The sequence below is a fragment of the Hemiscyllium ocellatum genome, chromosome 15 (genome assembly GCF_020745735.1).
Source record: "Hemiscyllium ocellatum isolate sHemOce1 chromosome 15, sHemOce1.pat.X.cur, whole genome shotgun sequence".
Taxonomy (NCBI): Eukaryota; Metazoa; Chordata; class Chondrichthyes; order Orectolobiformes; family Hemiscylliidae; genus Hemiscyllium; species Hemiscyllium ocellatum.
In genome coordinates, this window is record NC_083415.1 from 44,743,400 (window position 1) to 44,766,643 (window position 23,244).

The following is a 23,244-nucleotide window of genomic DNA, read 5'->3' on the forward strand; positions in this document are numbered from 1 at the left end:
CAATGGGCAGCAATATCTGGGCAGCTCATCTCCCAGGAGGACACTGGTTAAACCGACAATATTTAATGGATGGTTTTCTAAGGTGCCTGAAAGCCATACTGCATTAAATCCTTGAGGTCTTGCTAAATTGCAGTGGCTTCAGGGATAATTGGAGTCAATTGGTTTGTTTATAATCCTGTTTCAGGTAGGCTGCATGAAGTCATGTCCTGTGTTTACATCATCAGTTTTTGTAGAGCATTACACCATAAAACGCCAGAACCAAAGCAAATCATTCAGCCTATGGAGTTTGCTCCGTCATTCAATAAGATCATAGCTGATCTGATAATCATCAACTCCACTTCCCTGCCTTATACTCATTACTCCTAGATTTCTTTACTGATTAAATATGTTTTTTTGCAGCCATCAATATATTTAATGTCCCAGCCTCAACAGCTGTCTGTGGTAAATTCACAATCCCCTGAGAAAAGAAATTCCTCCACATCTCTGTCTTGAAAAGATGACCCCTTACTCTGAGATTATTCCCTCTAGTCCTTGATCTTCCTGCAAGGGGAAACAACTCTTTTGCATTTACCCTTTCAAACTGTCCTAAGAATTTTATGTTTCAATAATGTCTCTTCTCATTCCTCCAAATCTTAATGAGTACAAGCCCAATCTGCTCAACTTCTGCTCATAACACAATCCCTCCAAATCCAGTATCAGCAGAGTGAACCTTGTCTGAACCTTGCCCCTACTGTCAGTATCTTTTTCCTGAGGTAAGGGGACTAAAGATGTTCAGAATATTTGAACTGTGGTCTGACTTATGGCCTGGTATAGTTTGCCCAGGGTAGGGGAGACCAAACCTAAAGGGCATAGGTTTAATGTAAAAGGGGAAAGATTTGAAAGGGACCTAAGGGGCAACATTTTCACACAAAGGGTGGTGCATATATGGAATGAGCTGCCAGAGGAAGTTGTGGATGGTGATACAATTACAACATTTAAAAGGCATCTGGATGGGTACATGAAGGGTTTAGGAGGATATGGGTCAAATGCTGGCAAATGGGACTAGATCAATTTAGGATATCTGGTCGGCATGAACAAATTGGACAAAAAGGTCGGTTTCCATTCTATACATCTCTATGACTCTATCACCCCTCAGCGCTTGCGATGGTGGTGTAGTGGTGAGCATAGCTGCCTTCCAAGCAGTTGACCCGGGTTCGATTCCCGGCCATCGCATGCTGCGGCTTTTTTTTTTCTGGGTGGCACAGTGGTTAGCACTGCTGCCTCACAGCGCCTGAGACCCGGGTTCATTTCCCGACTCAGGCGACTGACTGTGTGGAGTTTGCACGTTCTCCCCGTGTCTGCGTGGGTTTCCTCTGGGTGCTCTGGTTTCCTCCCACAGTCCAAAGATGTGCAGGTCAGGTGAATTGGCCATGCTAAATTGCCCGTAGTGTTAGGTAGGGGTAAATGTAGGGGTATGGGTGGGTTGCGCTTCGGCGGTTCGGTGTGGACTTGTTGGGCCGAAGGGCCTGTTTCCACACTGTAAGTCTAATCTAATCCTTCAACCAATCATCTTAAATTTGTGCATCTCTCTGCTGGGGTAAAAATGTCTTCTCTGTCTACTCCATCTAGATCTCTCATTACCTTATACACCTCATTTAAGTCATCCATTGCCTTCTCATTGAGAAAAAAAATTCCTAAACCATCAAATCATGCATCATAACTGGAATTTTTCAAGCACAGGCAACATTTATTTCAAGCTGGTCTGTTTTCATTCGAGGTGAATTATGTCCTTTCTATAATCAGAATTTTAAACAAAATTATAGCTGTGGCTTAACCAGCATTTTATACAGTCCCACTATTACATCCCTGCTTTTGTTTTGTATGTCTCATCCAATAAATGAATGTATTCCATTTGTTATTTTTTTCCACCTTCAAAACTATGGATGTGCAATCCAATGTCTCTCTCTTCCTTTTCCCTGTGATATCCTCCCATCTATTCTATCTTCTTTTGTTTTGTTTGTTCCTCACCACTTCCAAAATGCATTACCTCACGCTCCTCCAGACTCTTCCACCCACTCAACCAAGTCACTGATACCATTGCAGAGCAGATAGCTATTCTTTTTAATATCAACTATATGGCTGACTTTATCATCTCTGCAATTAATTGTTGGTAAGTGAGTGAAAGGGGTATGATGATCTCAACAGTGTGGAGTCTAATGGTCTAGTTGGATTCATATGGCATTTGAAGATGAATCCCATGAACTTGACCACTTGTGAGAGGTTCCTCAGGAGCAGACTGCACGTTGACTACAAAAATTATCTGCCTTTGGAAAGTATACTTGGAGGATCTCCTGACTACCTTGGGAAAGGGATTTCTCTCTTTTATCAACCTTCTGCACCAAACATTCCAGTGCTATATCAGAAAGATTTAGAGCATACTCTCTTGTCTGTTGTGCTAATTCTACTCTTATTCATAAACTCTCCCTCAGCCATTTGCAGTACCTGCTACAGACACAATGCACTTTGCTATTTAAGAAGTGCAGGATATTAAAGTACACAACTGCCTTGCAGCTTGTTACTACTGTTGAGGTGTGCAACTGCTCAGTCACAAATTTAACACTGGACTATCATTAGGAGCCAGCACAAAGTTCATCATTATTAGCTGGTCTGGGTAATCCCACTTATGATTCCCATGCCCAACCAGCCTAATTCAATTTTTTTCCCTACATTTTAAAATATTTGGCTTTTCATTTATAGAAAGCGAAATGACTCATCTGCAATTTCCTAAATAGAAATGGACATAGCAAGTTTTGAGAAGATTTGTAGCTCAGGTTGAGGTTCTGGATGTCGGTTTGCTCGTTGACCTGGAAGTTTCGCCACCACACTCGATAACATCTTTAGTGAGCCTCTGGATGAAGCACTGCTGGTGTTTCCTGATTTCTATTTATATGTTTGGGTTTCCTTGCATTGGTGGTGTCATTTCCTGTGGTGATGTCATTTCCTGCTCTTTTTCTCAGGGCGTGGTAAATGGGATCCAAGTCAATGTGTTTGTTGGTGGAGTTCCTGTTGCAGTGCAATGCTTCTAGGAATTCTCGTGCATGTCTCTGCTTGGCTTGTCCTGGATGTATGGGGAGAGTGGCTAGGGTTCTTGTCTGCTTCTTTGGGTTTGTTGCTGAGAAATCAGTGTCCAAAACCCTAGCCACTCTCCCATGCATCAAAGACATTTCAGAAATTACTGCCAGACTATTCAGACCCCTTTGCACCATGGTAGTCCACAAACCCACCAACACACTAAAACAGCAGCTAATGAACTTGAAAGACTCTATACAGACAACAAGCAAAACTAATGTCATTTATAAAATACCGTGCAAGAACTGTAACAAACACAGCATTGGATAAACAGGCAGAAAACTAGCCACCAGAATACATGAACGTCAACTAGCCACAAAACAACATGACCCTCTCTCACTAATATCCTTACATACAGATAAGGAAGGACACCACTAAGACTGGGACAACACATCCATCCTAGGACAAGCCAAGCAGAGACATGCATGAAAAATCCTCAAAGCCTGGCTTTCCAATCGGAACTCTATCAACAAGCACATTGACTTGGATCCCAATTACCAAACCCTGAGAAAAAGAACAGGAAATGACATCACCAACCCAAGGAAACCCAAACATATAAATAGAAAGCAGGAAACATCAGCAGTGCTGCGTCCGGAGGATCACTGAAGATGTTACCTAGTATGGTGACGAAATGTCTGAAAATGAACCTTCCAGGTCAACGAGCAAACCTACACCCAGAAATGGTCTTTTTTTTTAGAAATCTAGCTATATCACATACATTTTAGGTTGAGAGACAATTTTAATGGAAGCAGACTTTCATGAATATGAACAGATGAACAGACTCTCCAACAGTATCCCTGCTCTTCCTGTGCCTACTGCCTTTCTTACTCACTGCAGCACCCAGGCTCCTGTATTGTCTTTACAGCCAACAGTTCCAGCCACCCAACACATAAAATTATTTTATTACATCAGTCTGCCATAGAAGTAACAGTCATGAGGTAAGCACAGTCTGATGGGAAGATAAAACTATGATAACTGTCAGGGAATAACAATAATATGCACTGCACTTTGGTTGAGCATGCACTTGTTTTGTGATTCAGAGCTACTGAAAGTATAAGTAGGAAAGTTTCATGAATCAGCAGGTGGCAATGCAAAAACACTGAAGTTGGGTTATAGAGTCATAGAGATGTACAGCATGGAAACAGACTCTTTGGTCCAACCTATCCATGCTGATCAGATATCCGAACCCAATCTAGTCCCACCTGTCCATATCCCTCCAAACCCCTCATATTCATAAACCCATCCAAATGCCTTTTAAATGTTGTAATTGTACCAGCCTCCACCACTTCCTCTGGCAGCTCATTTCATACACGTACCTCCCTCTGCGTGAAAAAGTTACCCCTTATGTCTCCTTTATATATTTGCCCTCTCACCCTAAACCTATGCCCTCTAGTTCTGGATTCCCCCACCCCAGGGAAAAGACTTTGTCTATTTATCCTATCCATGTCCCTCATAGTTTTGTAAATCTCTATAAGGTCACCCCTCAGCCTCCAATGCTCCAGGGAAAACAGCCCCAGCATGTTCAGCCTCTCCTTATAGTTCAAATCCTCCACCCTTGACAACATCCCTGTAAATCTTTTCTGAACCCTTTCAAGTTTCACAATATCTTTCCAATAGGAAGGAGACCAGAATTGCACGCAATATTCAAACAGTGGCCTAAACAATGTCCTGTACAGCTGTAAATTGACCTCCCAACTCCTGTACTATGGCATCATGCCTGAACACTTGTTATGATTGATAGAATATAATAATAATATTAGTTAATCGCAAATAGCATTACATTATAAAGCATTAAATGTATTTTCTACATACATATATAATATATATATATTTATGAATGATATAATTATACATAAATTTCCACATATGTGCTGCACCTTTCCAGAAGGTCTGAGATCCTGATATTATTCTGAAATATTTTCTGTCTTCTCGAACTCTAAAGACCTTCAAGGCTTTTTACAACTTGTAAAACAAAATTTACAATTTTATTAAATATTGGAAATACCACACATTTTTAAAAGAAATTCTTGACATATAATTCATTAAAGGCTTTAAAAATGCTTAACAAAATTAATTGCGATAGCAAGCTAGTAATTCTTTTAAAAGTTGTATTAATAGATAAGTAGATGAAGAGAAGACCGATATTTGCATAGCAATCTACTCCACTTCTGAGAGAAAAAAACCTGAAGCACTGTAAATACATTGACATATTTAGATTGCAGTGATTACAAAAATGGCAAGTTTAAACTTATACTGACTTCGAAATTTTTATTTTCTAACTTTATACTATGACTAAATATGAAAATGAACATTGCCTTCGAGAAGATATGCGAGCTGTTTTTGTTAGCGTATATTATATTTGAATTTTGATTTCATCTTTGATTTGTTAATACTGCAGTAGAAATAATTGCACTGCAAACATGACTTTTGAGATGAAAATGTCAGTTGGAAGCACTGGAGTAGCTGCACACAGATGATGCAGAAGGCAGTGATTTTATGCTCCGTGACCTATAGCTGACTCCATTTGTTGGGGATGTGACTAGTTAGTCAAGTGGAAAATGATGCTATACACTTAATAGTCTGAAGTGGGACTCTAGAGATGCACTATGCCTCAGATGAACAAGAGAACATTATATCTATTATTCTCTTTGTGACCATTTTTTTTATTCACCGTTTATTGAGCTAATAAATGGAATGCATTGCATTATGACAAAAAGGTTGCCTTGTTTTCACTACTCACTTGTGCAAAAGAGTGTGTTGTTATATTTGTTTTAAGAAAGCAGTGTTAAGCTCCTATTAAGAGTAATCTCCTAGAATTGACAGTTGGCGAGAAAAATACAGTTGCACCCCAGGCATTTTACATAAAAACCACTTCTTGAGTATGAGCTTGGAAACATAATTCCATTTTTGTATGGGTTGCCAGAAATGTTGTTTGAATAGTGAAATTTTATTCATTAAAAAAATTCAGAGATTTAATGTGATATTTATAATTTGCACCACCAAAGTATTATTCAATGTTTGTTATTTCTAACTCTATGACATAGATTTTATTGTAGAGTTTTCACAGTAGTCTGAAAGGTAATGAACACAAGACCTTAAAAAATTCCACAAAGCAGCTGTCAGTATATTTTGAAATCAGGTGGCACGAGATAAAGTATATATATATTCTGTTTATGTGTCAACCATCTTATTGTGAGATGGCATGTGACGGTGTGGCAAGATGGCAAAAGGGATTGAGAAAAGTTAAAGCTCAGGTTAAAAGGTTGCAAAGCAAAAGGTGGTAAGGACAAGCCAGGGAACTATAGACCAGTGAGCCTGACGTCGGTGGTGGGTAAGTTGTTGGGGGGAATCCTGAGGGACAGGATGTACACGTATTTGGAAAGGTAAGGACTGATTAGGGATAGTCAACATGGCACTGTGCATGGGAAATCATGTCTCACAAACTTGGTTGAGTTTTTGAAGAAGTAACAACGCAGATTGATGAGGGCAGAGCAGTAGACATGATCTATATGGACTTCAGTAAGGTGTTCGCCAAAGTTCTCCATGGGAGACTGGTTCACAAAGTTAGATCTCACAGAATACAGGGAGAACTAGCCATTTGGATACAAAACTGGCTCAAGGGTAGAAGACTGAGGGTAGTGGTAGAGAGTTGTTCAGAGAGTTGACCAGTGGCATGTCACAAGGATTGGTACTGGGTCCATTACTTTTCATCATTTATATAAATGATTTGAATGTGAGCATAAGAGGTATAGTTAGTAAGTTTGCAGATGACACCAAAATTGGAGGTGTAGTGGACAGCGAAGAAGGTTACCTCAGATTACAACAGGATCTTGATCAGATCGGCCAATGGGCTGAGAAGTGGCAGATGGAGTTTAATTTAGATAAATGTGAGATGCTGCATTTTGGGAAAGCAAATCTTAGCAGGACTTATACACTTAATGATAAGGTCCTAGGGAGTGTTTCTAAACAAAGAGACCTTGGAGTGCAGGTTCACAGCTCCTTGAAAGTGGAGTAGCAGGCAAATAGGATAGTGAGGAAGGCATTTGGTATGCTTTCTTTTATTGGTCAAAGTATTGAGTACAGGAGTTGGGAGGTCATGTTGCAGCTGTACAGGACGTTGGTTAGGCCACTTTTGGAATATTGCATGCAATTCTGGTCTCCTTCCTATCAGAAAGATGTTGTGAAACTTGAAAGGGTTCAGTAAAGATTTACAGGGATGTTACCAGGGTTGGAGGATTTGAGCTGTAGGGAGAGGCTGAACAGGCTGGGACTGTTTTCCCTGGAACATCAGAGAGTGAGGGGTGACCTCATAGAGGTTTACAAAATCATGAGCAGCATGGATAGGATTCATAGACCAAGTCTTTTCCCTGGGGTGGAGGAGTCCAGAAATAGAGGACATAGGTTTAGGGTGAGAGAGGAAAGATATAAAAGAGACCTAAGGGCAACTTTTTCACACAGAGGGTGGTACGTGTGTGGAATGAGCTGCCAGAGGAAGTGTGGAGGTCAGTGCAATTGCAACATTTAAGAGGCATTTGGATGGGTATATGAATAGGAAGGGTTTGGAGTATTAGGGGCCTGGTGCTGGCAGGTGGGACTAGATAGGGTTGGCATATCTGATCAGCATGGACAAGTTGGACTGAAGGGTCTGTTTCCATGTTATATATATATCTCTATGGCTCTAAGTAATGTTTCAAGAGATTTTTCAAAAGATTGCTAAATGTGAAGTCAATTTTAATAAAAGAGAAGTCTAAGGAGAGTAATGCTCGGATGTTTGAAAGCTAACCATTACTTTTAGCTTACAGACTGGTAACAGGGAAGTGGGGTGGGTGGAACAGGAGGAGGGGTGGAATGAAGTGTGAGAATGAGGGCATGAGATGTGCATGCAATCTAGACTTAGGTGCAAGTTGGAACATTGTCAGAAAAAGTTCCAACATAGGAATGGACCTTACGGCTGAACAGATCTAATCATTATTTATTGCACATGAACTCCCAAGTCCAATTACAGTCCCTCTTTGGTCTTCAGTGCTTCTTGCATTCAATTTTGTGAACATCTGTTCAATTGTCATCTTAAATTATCAAGAAACTGTTTCAATCATTGTTGTGGATGTTTTCTACATCTTTTATGACTGACGTAGGTTATGAAGGTTAGACAATATGAAGCAGCCTTTCTAAATTAGGGTAAATATTTATACCAAATAGCTAATATTCAGGATTATTTGCATATGCCATTGATAAGGGAGGATTATATTCGAATATAGCTGTAAATGTAACATAGGCATGATAATACAAGATTGCATTAAAGTGAAATTGGTTAACTAAATATTTGGTTGATGACAATTGAACAGCTGCTTAGATTGATTGGCTCAGAAAGAATTGTGTGTATCCACAATTTAAGAGATAAATTGTAGTAACAGTGAAATGCATAATAATGTGATATTTCTGACTTCTACTTTAAATCTGAAACTATAAAAGATGCCATAAAAATTGGAATTATTGACACATTGGTTCATTTGAATTTTAAAGTAGCCGGGTTCAGCTGTTTTAATTTCACAGTAGATTATCATATACTAATGACAATTAAGTTTAAACAAGCAGTGAATTTGCCAATATTGAGTGCCTATAGTAGTTTTCCACTTTTGGAAAAAAATGCAGCAACAATCAGCTAGTTAAAGTAGGTTCAATGTAGGAAATCACTGAAAAACAGGAATATAGAAGGAGCACGCGGTGTCCACCAACACCCTAGAGTTGTTCAGGGGGAGGTGGGCGCCGCAGGGAGAACAGAGAGAAAAAAATAACCAGGAATACAGTGATAGGTGTCACCTCAGACCTACTTTAACCTGATCCAATCTTCTGAAAGATTTTATTGTTAGATATGCAATTTGATTTAGCATAAAATGAGTTTGCTGCCCTAGAATATAAGGATTTTTATGAAAATGTAGTTTTCCAACTATTGTCTTTTCCTTGTATCAGTTCAGCACCTTTTAAATATTCTTTCTGTAGTGACGTGTCAATAGGAGAAGTTCCCCAGTTTGTTATAGGTGCAGACAGGATACCTCAAGCCATCACAATCCCAGTGAGGTGGGGTGAACTAGCTCTCTTTGGTCATTCACCAATGCACCTTGGTTTGATCATGATAAAGTTAATTTTAAAAGTATTGCATTCCTATGGATATCTTTCTCCCCGATCCACATGAACTTGTGTTCTTAAAGGGACCAGTTTAACCAGGCTTTTGTAATAAACCAAAGCAGTGAGTTTATTAATTACTGTATGTGTGAATAGATAGTAAATAAAACACTGTACACAGATCAGAAATAAGAAGTGAGTCCAGAAAATCAATATTTTCTGAAAAAACATATTCAGATCAATCTGTCCTAAAATATTTGGCTTTGTAGAATGATTGAAACTCTTTAGTCCTGAATTACAAATGAGACCCATTCTCATTTCGTTACAAAGAAGATTTTTTGTTTAAAAATGAATATAAAACATATATACACTAACACTTATTCATTTTCCTAGTGTTGGTCAATATTATCTCTTCAGTTCTAACTGGGTTTCTTTACATCTTGACGAAGATATGCAATCTCATTTGATTTCCAAGCAATGTGAGTGAGGTTTAAGCGGTATGGTTGAAGGATCAAACTCCAGATATTCTGAACCTTAAACATTTCCACTTAAGTTAACAAGTTTTGGTCAGTGTACACTTTAACCTCTCTGTACCTATTTCAGACATACATCACTAAGTTTACCAAGGATTTCCTTCTCTATTTGGCATACTGTTTCTAATGCTTGTTTCAATTGTTTTAAAGGAGTATCTCATTGGTCTTAACTTAAGATGGAAGTTTTTAAAAATTTATGGATCAGTCTCTAAATTGTTTGTGAAGAGTGGATAGCTGAACATTGTGGCCACTGTAGTGAGTGTTATGGTAGAGTTGATGTTGATAGTTGAAAAGTCGAGTCTGAGATTCTTGTCTTTTCAGGTTGGCCTGATTACTTCCTACAGTGGCTGACTGGCAGCATGCAGAGTAAGAGAGTCATAGGGTTTTACAGCATCTTCGGAAACAAACCCTTCAGTACAACTAGTCTGCACAACCAGATATCATAAATAGGTCTAGTCCCATTTGACAACATTTGACTCATATACCTCTCACCCCTTTCCATTCATGTGCCATCCAAATGCCTTTTAAGTGTCATTATTGTACCCACCTCCATCACCATCACTGACAGCTCATTCCAAAAGTTACCCCTCTAGTCACTTTTAAATCTTTCCTCTCTTACCTTAAGCCAATGCCCTCTCGATTTGGACACCCCTACACCAGGAAATACTTTTTTATTTTGCTTTGTGTGTGGTTAAGAGGGGTGTTTAAATAATGTTCTCAGAGCTGAGACCCTTACAGCACAGTAGTGCACACACTAGGATGTTTACACACACAGACTAGAGTTACAGTCAGTTTTTAACTCTTTTTTTGCATATTTCTGGAAGGCCAAAAAACACAAATTCTGCAAGATATATCTTTCTGCTAACAGGGCAGGGACAAAATAATCATCCCTCTCATTATCTCTTCCCATTATGTTTTTCTCTTCTGTTAAAGGTTCCCTGGCATTCTACAAGTGCTACATTCCATCGGTACCACACAGAAATTTGCCAAACAATGACTGAATTTACATCTGTAGTCTTTTATGACTAATACACTTTTTTTTAAAATTGCATTTATTTTATGCTTTTAACATAGAGAAATATAAAAAGGCATTTCAAAGAAGAATAATCAGACAATATTAACAACAAAGTAACAATGGTAATAATAGGATGGGTGAATGAAAGCTTGAATAAAGATTTATGTTTTGAGAAACATCTTGAGAAGGTGGAGAGAAAGAAATGCAGAGACATTCAAAAACATTGGACCTGGAGGTATGAACACACAGTTACCAACAATGGGGCAAAGGCTGTCAGGTTTACACAAGAGGTCAGGATTATGGGAATGGAAACTCTCTGAAGGGGGAAGAAATTACAGATATAAAGAGAGGTAAGGCACGAAAGATTCTGAAAATTGTGTTGAGAACTTTTAGTTTGTGGTGCTTGGGCACCAGAAGGACCTACAGTTCAGAAAGAACAGAAACAATGAGTGAGTGAGCATGGTGTGGGAAACACTGCTGAATTCTGGATAAGCAGGAATGTGGAAGATGGCAAGCAGGTCAGAAGAACATTAGAATAGCTGAGCCTTGAGGTCACAAATTCATGAATAGCTGCCCAGCAGATTGGCTGAGACAGGCAATCTTCTGGGTAATGTACATAACCTTTATAATTGAAGAAGCCAACTGGGGGTCATGCAGGACACTGAGATTTTAAACAGTCTGCTTTGACCTAAGATAGTGGACTGGGATGGGGTGCTGGCATCGTGAGTATACTACATTTGATACAGGGTTTGTGGCATAAGGCTCAGAGTTTCCAATGTTAAACAAAAGAAAGCTCCAATTCACGTAGGAATAGGTCTTAAGCAAACATCGAGTCCCTCCACTTTTGCCTAATGAGTGCAGACTGTAATGGTATAACAATGGCCAAGTGTAGATTAAAGTTGGACAATGATCATCAGCTCAACAAATAGCTGAATCTGATAGAAATATAATACCAAAGCTGAAGACCTTAAAATGAGGTGTTGGAGTGAGGGATTGAGAATATGGTTGCTTTTTTAAATCCATTTGATTCAATCAAGTGCTGACTTTGGACCACTTATATTGTCATTGATGCCACTACCTACCAAACATACTGTACATGCAATGCTTCTCTTATTGTCATTCCCCTTCCAGTTAGTTTATTCAGATATTCTGAAACAACTTAATTCAGACATGTTGGGATACATGGAGTAGGTCGGACTTGAACTCAGGCTTTCTGGCTCAAGTGCTGAGAATATACCATTGCAGCACAGGAACTGTAAAATTACTTCCTTGAGTACTTAATTTGCTATCCAGAGATGTTTCTATGCACTTCTAAGCATTTTTATGACTACCAAATCAAATGTGTTAATTTTTCTTTACTTTTATCTGCATCACTAAATCAGCTGTTTCCAATGAAATGAAAACTTTACAAGCACTACCCATCAGTCATAAGGCAATAACAACAGCAAAAGTGAGGGAAGGGAACAAGACAGGGAGGGGACTAAATTGAAATGGAGTTGGAGGGGGAAATAAGGCATTCCACCATCTGTGGTGCCCACTTTTATGTGAAAGCTTTGAGATGCTGGTGGACACCACATGCTCCCTCTACAAGGGCACGGGGGCATAAATGTAGCCGCAGAAGAGGGGTAGGCAGTTGGAACTGTGACTCCCTCCATGGCCTGGTGCCTGGACCCACTGATGGTAACTTTGGCCAGGCACAGAAGTAGGTCCCATGAGGAGATCCTCTTTGGAGGACTTCCCACTTGTACTGGGTGCCCAAAATTCAGGAGCATAAGGCTGAAGTACAAAAAATGTAAGATTTTTCAAAGAGCTGAACAGAGTGCAGTCTCCCATAACAAAGACATACATGATCTATGGACTCCCCACCACTGCAAAATAAACAGTTGGGCTGGGAATCCGTGAACCATCAGAATCTGTGTTTGCATGGGACTGCAATACCCTCGACCCAGGTTCCTGATAGAAAGCAGGAGGGTTCCCACATAGAGAGTGCTCCATTGCGGCAGTATTCCATGATGTGTGTGGGTAGTGGATAAACATGATGTGGAGCATGTGCAGCAGCAAACCATATAGGAAGCCCCTCAACACCACACAAAAGGAATTTCTATGATATGGCTCAGGTTGTGGGCTGCAGGCTGTTGAGGGAGGTTCAGATTTCTATATATTTCTAGTCAATCTATTCAAGTATATCATGACACACCTTGGAATGGGTGGGAGTTGAACCAATAACAGCAACACAGGGCCACAAAAGCCCTACAGTTAGTTTCTTCAGATATTTTCCTCATCAGCTTGTTCAGAGGTATTATTAAACAACTCTGAAGCAGGTGAGACTTGAACCAAAGTATTCTGAATGAGAGGTAGGGACACTACCGCTGTACCCTGAGAGCATGTTACTTGTCGAAATTGCTGCCAGCTGCATTCCAAGGTGGAACTCATGATAATTGCGTGATTTATTGCAGTGGATAAAGCATCGCAGAATTATGTATTTGTCAAATTCCAAACTGTTTAAAATAAATAGTAAATTAACATAGTGACTGGAAACCCATAAAACCATGAGATATAGGAGCAGAATTAGGATGTTCAGCCCATCATGTCTGCCCTACCATTCCATTACAGCTGTTAAGTTTCTCAATCCCATTCTCCTACCTTCTTTCTGTAACCCTCAGTCCCATGATTGATCAACAACCTATGTATCACTGTATTAAAGACACTAACGACCTGGCTTCCAAAGCCTTTAGTGGCAATGAGTTGACAGATTCACCACCCTCTGAGTAAAAAATTCCTCCTCATCTTAGTTCTAAAGGGTTGTCCCTTGACTCTGAGGCTGTGCCCTCGGATCCTAGTCTCTCCTACTACTGGAAACATTTCTCTATATCCAGGCCTCAGTATTCTGTAAATTTCAATGAGGTTCCTCTTCCATCCTTCTAAACTCCATCAAGTACAGATCCAGAGTGTCCAACCTCTCCTCATGCAACAAGCTGCTCATTCCCGTGATCATCCTTGTAAGCTTCTTCTGGACCTTTCCAAGGCCAGCACCTTCCTCAGCTAAGAGGCCAAAACTGTTCACAATATTCCAAATGTGGTCTGACCAGAGTCTTATACAGCTTGCGCAGTACATCCCAGTTCTTGTATTCCAGCCCTCTCGAAATGAATGCTAACATTACATTTGGCTTCCTAACTGCCACCTTAAACTGCATGTTATCTTTAAGATAATCCCGAACTATGACTGTTAAGTCTCTTCATGCTTCAGATTTGCAAAATCTTTCCCCGTTTAGAAAATAGTTGCTGCCTCTATTCTTCTGACCAAAATGCATAATCTCACACATTCCCACATTGTATTCCATCTGACACTTCCTTGTCCATTCTCCTCACCTGTTCAAGTCCTTCTGCATTTTCTCTGCTTCCTCAGCACTACCTGCTATTTTTGTCATTTGTAAACTCAGCACAATACTCTCAGTTCCTTCATCCAGATTGTTAATGTATAGTGTGAATCATGGTCCCAACATTGATCCCGGTGGAAATCCACAAGTCACCAGTTGTCATCCCGAAAATGACCCCTTCATCCTGGCTCTCTACCTTCTGCCTGTCAGTCAATCCTCTATATCCATGCCAGTACCTTGCCCCTAACACAATGGGCTCTTGTCTTATTTCGGAGCCTCCTGTGTGGCACCTTGTCAAAGTCCTTCTGGAAATCCAAATTGATCACATCCATTGGCTCTCCTTTGTCAAACTTGTTTGTTACCTCCACAAAGAACTCTCACAGATCTGTCAATCATGACCTCCCCTGAATGAAGCTGTGCTGACTCAGCCCTATTATGCAGTGCACTTTCAATATATAAAGACCTGCGGTCTTATCATATTCGTCATTTGTGCTCAGCATCAATGAAAGACTGAACAAGAGATCTTGACCTCACTCCAGGTGCAAGATTAGAGTGGTGCTGGAAAAGCTTGGCAGGTCAGGCAGCATCTGAGGAGCAAGAAAATTGACATTTTTGGCAGAAGCCCTTCATCAGGAGTGAGGCTGGGAACCTCCAAACCTTATTCCTGATGAAGGGTTCCTGTCCGAAACATCAATTTTCCTGCTCCTCGTATGTTGCCTGACCTGCTGTGCTTTTCCAGCACCACTCTAATCTTGTCTCTGATCTCCAGCATTTGCAGTCCTCACTTTCGCCTCACTCCAGGTGCACCTTCCTTTCAAGGAGAAAGGGAAGAGGCAGTAGGCTCTAAGCCAGAGGATGAACCACACACAGGCTCCCCAGAAGTCTCCACTCAGGACATTTCAGAAAGGTCTGTGATCCCCAATCCAGTGAAAGGTGAAGGTAAAAAAGTATGACTACATTTGGGCAGGATACTCTCAGTATGTGTGGACTCACCAACCACAAACACCCTTTGATTCATCTGCCCAAATATTCAAGGCTGACAGACTCTACTATAGGACAGGCTCTCTCTAAGTTAAATACTCTGGGATTGCACCAAGACATATTAAAAGGTTAAGGAAAATAAAACATTCTGGAGGCACATAACTGGCACATTGAAAATAGAACACCACATCTGTAAATACATTTACATTTTCAAGCAACAGTTTCACTGTCATTTTAGTTATACGACCAAGAATAAAGCAACAGATTGCCTTAATGTTCACTTTGGAAGATTGTTATCTCTCTCCCACCTCTTTAACGCCCATCACAATATCTTTGGCCATATGAAGTGCAGCATGTAAAGATTACGAGGCACATATTTATCTGGAGTGTACAGTGAGGCTTCTCCCCAAATTAAAGCATACATTAGGAACTTATCTTGAGGAGACTGATTCCCCATTTAGAAAATAGTTGCTGCCTCTATACTTCCTACCAAAGTGCGGACAGTGGATTTCCCTGGTGGGAGAATGGATTGCACTGTATCTAAGCTCACTTTTGGTCAGGAACTGGTGTAATGGAGTCATCAGCCATGGTTGCAAAGGGTACCTCTCGTAATACATCTTTGTAATATATCGGGCCCTTGGAAAGAAACAGGAACCTGACAGTTATCACCATGGACAGCATGGTGGCTCAGTGGTTAGCACTGCTGCCTCACAACGCTAGACACCCGGGTTCAATTCCCGTCTCAGGCAACTGTCTGTGTGGAATTGGCACATTCTCCCTTTGTCTGCGTGGGTTTCCTCCGGGTGCTCTGGTTTCCTCCTACAATCCAAAAATATACAGGTTAAATTGCCCATAGTGTTAAGTGAAGGGGTAAATTTAGGGGAGTGGGTCTGGGTGGGTTGCTCTTCGGAGGGTTGATGTGGACTTGTTGGGCCAAAGGGTCTGTTTCCGCACTGTAAGAAATCTAATCTATAAGCGTCAAGACAGGTTCAAGGTACCTACTACAGACCCCTGTGATAGTGATGATACCACATGACTTGGACATTGATCAAGTGGAACCATTTCTTATTAATGATGGTTTAGACCAACATGGTCACATATATAGCATGCTGAACAAGGGGTGGATTTCACCAAATGTACCAGAACATATTCTAACAGCTGGGTAACTCTACCATCACTGCCACCCCCAAACTATCAAATGTAACTTGACCAACTGGCTACACCTTCAACCTGACTCAAATAACCCATGACTACTCCCCTTCACCATCTGAATATCCCAACCCAAACTGATTCCCCTCACAATTTGACCTGACTACCCCACCCATCTGACCTGATAACACAACTACAACTCAAACCCAATGCACTCTGACCACCCAACCACCTGACTACAGCCTAGTTAATTACCTATCCTTTCACTCACAGATTCATTCATTCATACATTCACCAATCCACACTTCATTTGTTAAACGACTGGACTAAAAAAATCATCTGAATAAGGTAGTGCTGTAAGAATGTGACACATACATATTGCCCGTCTACCCTGTTTGCTTGACTTAGATGGAAAATCCTACACCTCCCTTTTGATATCAGCAGGAATTGGAAGATCTTGGAAAAAATGCGCAATGGTCTTTGGTAAAGTAAATTATATGGAAATAGTAGTAATACCTTCAACAGAATCTAACCATTATCCTTCCCACGATAATCCCTGATCACCTGGACATATTTAATTTTTCATTGCCATGTGTTTTTCTTTAAAGAGCAAATACTGTAGAGCCAAACTATGACTTTTGTTGTAAATTCACTGACCATCTGGAAAGGACTACGGAAAAGGAAGCTTCAAAGACAGAAATGCACTACAACTTGAACTGCAATCTCTGTGAGTACTGTAGACTGGTGGAAGAAAAGACAACAGTCTGGGCAAAATTTGCATTTTCCCATTTCAAGAATATACAGGAATGAGGGTTAAAAAGTGAGTTTCAGCCATGGTGTATGTGGAGGGCTGAGGTGCTCATTTGTGCTAATGGGGGCTGTGGGCATGTCTACTAGCCTGGATTCAAGCAGCAGTGCACAATGAAGTCACTAAGTTACTTTTCCAATGATACAAAGGTTATAATTAAGTCACATCCACTTATTACAAGTAAAGGAGTGTCCCTGAGTGCTGAATGCTAGTCAGCAAGTGTGTTCAAAAAGAAATAGGAGTTGCTGAATGTGCATCATCAATCAAAATTGACATATGTGTGAAAAAAAAGCAGACAGTTCATAAGATTGGGAAATAGCTGAAGATGGAGAGGGAAAAGAATCAATGAAACACCAGTCACAAGGAAGGAATTCATATGTTAAATGACTTGCAAACTGCTTAATAGAAAGATTGCCCATGAGATAATCAAAATATGGAAAGGATATTCTGCTATTTTGTATTTAACTCAGATATTGAATATTTGCAATCTTTGCATTTCCTTTACTGCTTAATCTAACTTGCTTCTTTGTTACCTGAGCATCTGTACCATATTGGAATAACTTCTGTTTGTAATAGAATATATTGTACAGCCAAACAGTGTTGTTCACTCTTGGTCATTCTTACCTGTTCTTCCTTTAAGTCCAAGCCTGTACATACTCCTACAGTACTTGCAAAAAAGCATAGAAATCTACCTAAAGAGGCATATATCAAACAATCTGGTGGGACAATGAAGACAGAATCACTCTTGGTGTCAGTAAACTGCAATATGTTTTAAAATTTATCTGCAGTGCTTTCAAAGCAACAGCATAAAATAAAAGATTGCATTTTCACAATTTTACAATGTCAGGCTATTCCAAGACACTTAGCAGCTAATAAATTTCTTCTTAAATGTAAACCATTGTAGTAATACTGAAAAGAACACTGCCTATACTGCCTAGCATAAAGGAACTGACGCTAGATCTTCCAGGATTTCTTTTGGCTCATAGGGGCAACTTCTTAACACACAAAAGATATTGTGATAATTAGACAAGTATCATTATAAGTTGCTTTTTTGGGGAAAGAGAACCAAATGCATTTCTAGTCTTCATTTATAGGGCCAGTACTGTATTTAACTCACCAGGCCCTAGTAGATGTTTAATGCAAATATTAAACTGCCATTAATAAAATTTCCTGTGCTTCTAGAAGAGCTGCACGGCTTCAAAAGCATTTAATTGGCTGTGAGGCACCTTTGGATGTCCTGAGATATGAAATACATTACATAAATGAAATGTTCTTTCTGATCATCCTCATTCATGTTCAAGTAGTAAAAGAGCCCACTTGCCCAACTTGTCACCGTGTTCCGAGTACCTTAGATAGGTAAAATGGGATACTTAAACATTGAGATTATTCATTCACTTTTTTAAGCTACCAGAAGAAGATTGTGACAGTCTAAATTAATCAAAAAATTGCAATGGCAGCTGAAAGTTAGAAACCCACTATTTAGTAAAACCATTGTTCTAAATCAAAAATAAGAATAAATTGGTGTAAATGAATATTTTGCATCAGTATTTAATGTGGAAAAGGATATGGAAGATTTAGACTGTAGGGAAATAGATGGTGACATCTTGCAAAATGTCCAGATTGCAAAGGAGGAAGTGCTGAATGTCTTGAAACAGTTAAAAGTGGATAACTCCCCAGGACCTGAACAGGTGTACCCAAGAACTCTGTGGGAAGCTAGAGAAGTGATTGCTGGGCCTCTTGCTGAGATATTTGTATCATCAATAGTCACAGGTGAGGTACTGGAAGACTAGAGGTTGGCAAACATGGTGCCGCTGTTTAAGAAGGGCAGTAAAGACAAGCCAGGGAGCTATAGACCGGTGAGCCTGACCTCGGTGGTGGGCAAGTTGTTGGAGGGAATCCTGAGGGACAGGATGTACATGTATTTGGAAAGGCAAGGACTGATTAGGGATAGTCAGCATGGCTTTGTGCATGGAAATCATGTCTCACAAACTTGATTGAGTTTTTTGAAGAAGTAACAAAGAAGATTGATGAAGGAAAAGCAATAGATGTGATCTATATGAACTTCAGTAAGGCGTTCGACAAGGTCCCCCACAGGATTCTGATTCGCAAGGTTAGATCTCATGGAATACAGGGAGAACTAGTCATTTGGATACAGAACTGGCTCAAAGGTAGAAGACAGAGGGTGGTGGTGGAGGGTTGCTTTTCAAACTGGATACCTGTGACCAGTGGAGTGCCACATGGCTCGGTGCTAGGTCCTCTACTTTTTGTCATTTACATAAATGATTTGGATGCAAGCATAAGAGGTACAGTTAGTAAGTTTGCAGATGACACCAAAATTGAAGGTGTAGTGGACAGCAAAGAGGGTTACCTCAGATTACAACAGGATCTGGACCTGATGGGCCAATGGACTGAGAAGTGGCAGATGGAGTTTAATTCAGATAAATGCAAGGTGCTGCATTTTGGGAAAGCAAATCTTAGCAGGACTTTTACACTTAATGATAAGGTCCTAGGGGGTGTTGTTGAACAAAGAGACCTTGGAGTGCAGGTTCATAGCACCTTGAAAGTGGAGTCACAGGCAGATAGGATAGTGAAGAAGGCATTTGGTATGCTTTCCTTTATTAGTCAGAGTATTGAGTGCAGGAGTTGGGAGATCATGTTGTGGCTGCACAGGACATTGGTTAGGCCACTTTTGGAATATTGCATGCCATTCTGGTCTCCTTCCTATTGGAAAGATGTTGTGAAACTTGAAAGGGTTCAGAAAAGATTTACAAGGATGTTGCCAGAGTTGGAGTATCTGAGCTACAGGGAGAGGCTGAACAGGCTGGGGCTGTTTTCCCTGGAGCATCCAAGGCTGAGGGGTGACCTTATAGAGGTTTACAAAATTATGAGGGGCATGGGATAGGATAAATAGACAAAATCTTTTCCCTGGGGTCGGGGAGTCCAGAACTAGAGGGCATAAGCTTAGGGTGAGAGGGGAAGGATATAAAAGAGACCTAAGGGGCAACTTTTTCACGCAGAGGGTAGTAAGTGTATGGAATGAGCTGCCAGAGGATGTGGTGGAGGCTGGTAAAATTGCAACATTTAAAAGGCATTTGGGTGTGTATATGAATAGGAAGGGTTTGGAGGGATATGGGTCGGGTGCTGGCAGGTGGGACTAGATTGGGTTGGGATATCTGGTCGGCATGGACGGGTTGGACCAAAGTTTCTGTTTCCATGCTGTACATCCCTATGACTCTATTACTCTATATTGCCCAAGAGATAAATAGGGAAATGCAATCAATGCATAAATTTTGCTAAATAAATGTGATCAGTGTTGGTCTCATTTGAATGTGACATAGAATCTGATGCAATATTCCAATTAATTATATATTTTGAATTTGCAAAATTCAGATATACAGGATCCTAATAATATCACAACAGATCTCCTTTAGGTGAAATATGCATAAATAATGAAACTGGAAGGAGATCAATCTACGTCAAATGTACAATATATTCACATTTTGCATCTTACTCCATCATCTTTTCTCTGTAGCTTCTGTCATAATGAAAAGATACACACAAACTACACAAAATAAGAGATAGTAATGCTATTTCATTAACAGTTTGCATCAGCTATTCAATGCTTTTGCTGACCTCAGTTTAGATTATTTCTATTTAGTGCTTAAAAAATCAGCGTCACAAAAACAGTTTCAAAAGTATTTAGACTTTAAAAAAAAGTATGTTGTTTTTTGACAAAACCAGTCTTTCTTAGAGGGCTGTTAACACTCTTTTTGCATTCACAGTGTTACTAATAGCTATATATATTTGTAGAATCCTCCATACAGGGCAATTTTGTGTTGCTGGAAATGTGTTTGCTATCTACTCTCATTTTCTCTTTTGTATTGTCATTGATCACAGTCATTAGAGCAAAATGATCAATCTGTCCCATCATTTGATGCATTAATTTCCATTAATCAAAGTATCTGAGAGAACAAGTCTTCCAAATCTATTATTTTTCTTGTTTTCTTTTTCTTTCACACGTAGTGAAATGTCTTTCCTTCTCTTTGAATCTCAGCAGGGTAATAAAGCTAAAGCTGCACTCTTAATAGCTTCTAGCAGAAATACGATGCCCAATCAAGCAGTAATCATAGCAGCACTAGGTCCTTTGTTTGCTTTCAAATGTGCCTGCTGTAATGATTAGCATCATTTTCTATGAAAGCTGATGGCTGTCTGTGCCCTAGAAACCAGGTTTCTTTTTTTTAAGATAATGAACAGTGTATAAAGTAAGAACTTTGCAGCACCTTTCTACCATTATCCATCATGCATTCTATGAAGGTAACCTTTTGCACAGGTCTTGCCTCACTTTACATTGGCACAGCAAAGAGATAAGTACCTCCTTAATGATGAATTTGCAGATACCTTTTAAAAAGCACAATTCATTATGTTGCAGCTGCAATTGATTAAACAAGTTAAAAGGCCTCATGAGTAGCCTTCTGAGCAGTAGCAATCTACATACATTTACTTTGATGGCTACCCCATCATAGCTGTACATAATTTGCATTTTAAAATGCTATGTTAAAACCGCCAGTTAAATCCATTCCTGCCAGAAGATGTGGAACTGCTACAACTGTTTCTATGCATTTCCCCAGTTAGTCCAAGTTGTGATAAGAAATGGGGCAGCTGTAAGAATGACCTCTTTGGCAAATAGCCCTACTTTTTAAATGCCTGTAATGAACTGTGCAAATGACAGCTTTCAGAGCACAGACATAATATTTACTTCAGGCAACAAAGGTTCAAATACTCTCCAGATATCTCGCTCGGACTTAGATAAATTAAATTTTGATTCCGTTAGGAACAGTTTGATTTTAAAGGTCAGCATTTCAGCCTTTTATTTAAAAAAAGACAAAATAAATATATAAGTTTCATGTTTGAAAATCTTAACATATGTCTTGTTGTAGCTAAGAACACTGAAGAGAAGTATCTTGGCACTAGCCAACTCCAAATTATTACATTTTACTTCAAAATGTGGAATTTGCCCCAAAGCAAGTGATATTTCTGTCTTTTTCCATGGGGAACAGTTACAGATTAACTGGCAGTTGAGCATGTGATAGCTGCATCTTTTGTGATTAAATGTAAATGTTTTATTATCAGATGTTCGTCCAACTCAAGGCCTGTTTTGTGGATTGACTCAGTGGGATTTACTATCTTCTGGGAAAAACATGATAAATGTAGTGATTTAACAAGAAAGGCCACAGCTGAATTAGCAATTTAGATATAATGCCTTTGGACCTATTGTGCAATGCATGACATCCAAACCCATTCACAGGGATGTTTCAGTACAGAAATTATTTTCTTCCTTTGTTATTACGTTGGATGAACAGCGAAAGAAAAATTACCTAAAGTGCTGTTTGAACATCATTTTCTTCCTTCTCTAATGCTTTTCTGGGGTTGGATTTCATAATGCAAGTTGCCTTGTTTCATGCACCCGAAAACCATTATTGATGTTGAAGTATTAGTCATCGGGGTCAACATGCATGGAATGCATCACAGCCAAATAAACCTTGTCGGCAGCTGTATATATCGTAGAAATATCACAATGCAAAGCAGGAACTCACGTGAAATTCAGCATCTCTAACCTGAGTATGCCAGTAACAATTCTAATGCTTATTCAGCCATCCTCAATTCAGCTGGAATCAAATCTGGGACTTCCTGCATGAGTCAGCCCTAAACTGGGCAAACTGACTGAACTAATTGGAACAGTTACTGGAATGTAACATGATCTTTAAACGCAGTAAGGTATTCCGTCATTACATTTTTAATTCACCTCTCCTGAATGTGGGGACTAACATTTAGGCCAAATTCATAAGTGCCAACGGCTTTCAGATCCTTGACCTCGGCAAAAAAAAATGATATCGCAAACTATCAACTTTGCATCATATAGGCACTGCTTGTTTCTCCAAGTTTTCATCACCTGAGAACTATTCTACCACATTGATAAAGCAAAATATATATAGTGTTCACTTATAGCTGCCATATTGAATAACACCAGCAGATGAAGCAGCGAAAAGAAGCAAGCCAAGCATGGAGTTAATTATGTTAATAAAAGTAAGGGTTTGGTTAGCTAGACAGCTGGCTTATAATGCAAAATGATGTTAACAGCACAGGTTCACT

The 23,244-nt window shown here is 39.8% G+C and overlaps 1 non-coding gene across 1 annotated transcript; it reads left to right on the top strand.

Moving 5' to 3' along the window:
• Positions 1–1,140: 1,140 nt before the first annotated feature.
• Positions 1,141–1,212, top strand: trnag-ucc (transfer RNA glycine (anticodon UCC)). Its single transcript has one exon. It is a non-coding gene; the product is annotated as a tRNA-Gly (tRNA).
• Positions 1,213–23,244: the final 22,032 nt, after the last annotated feature.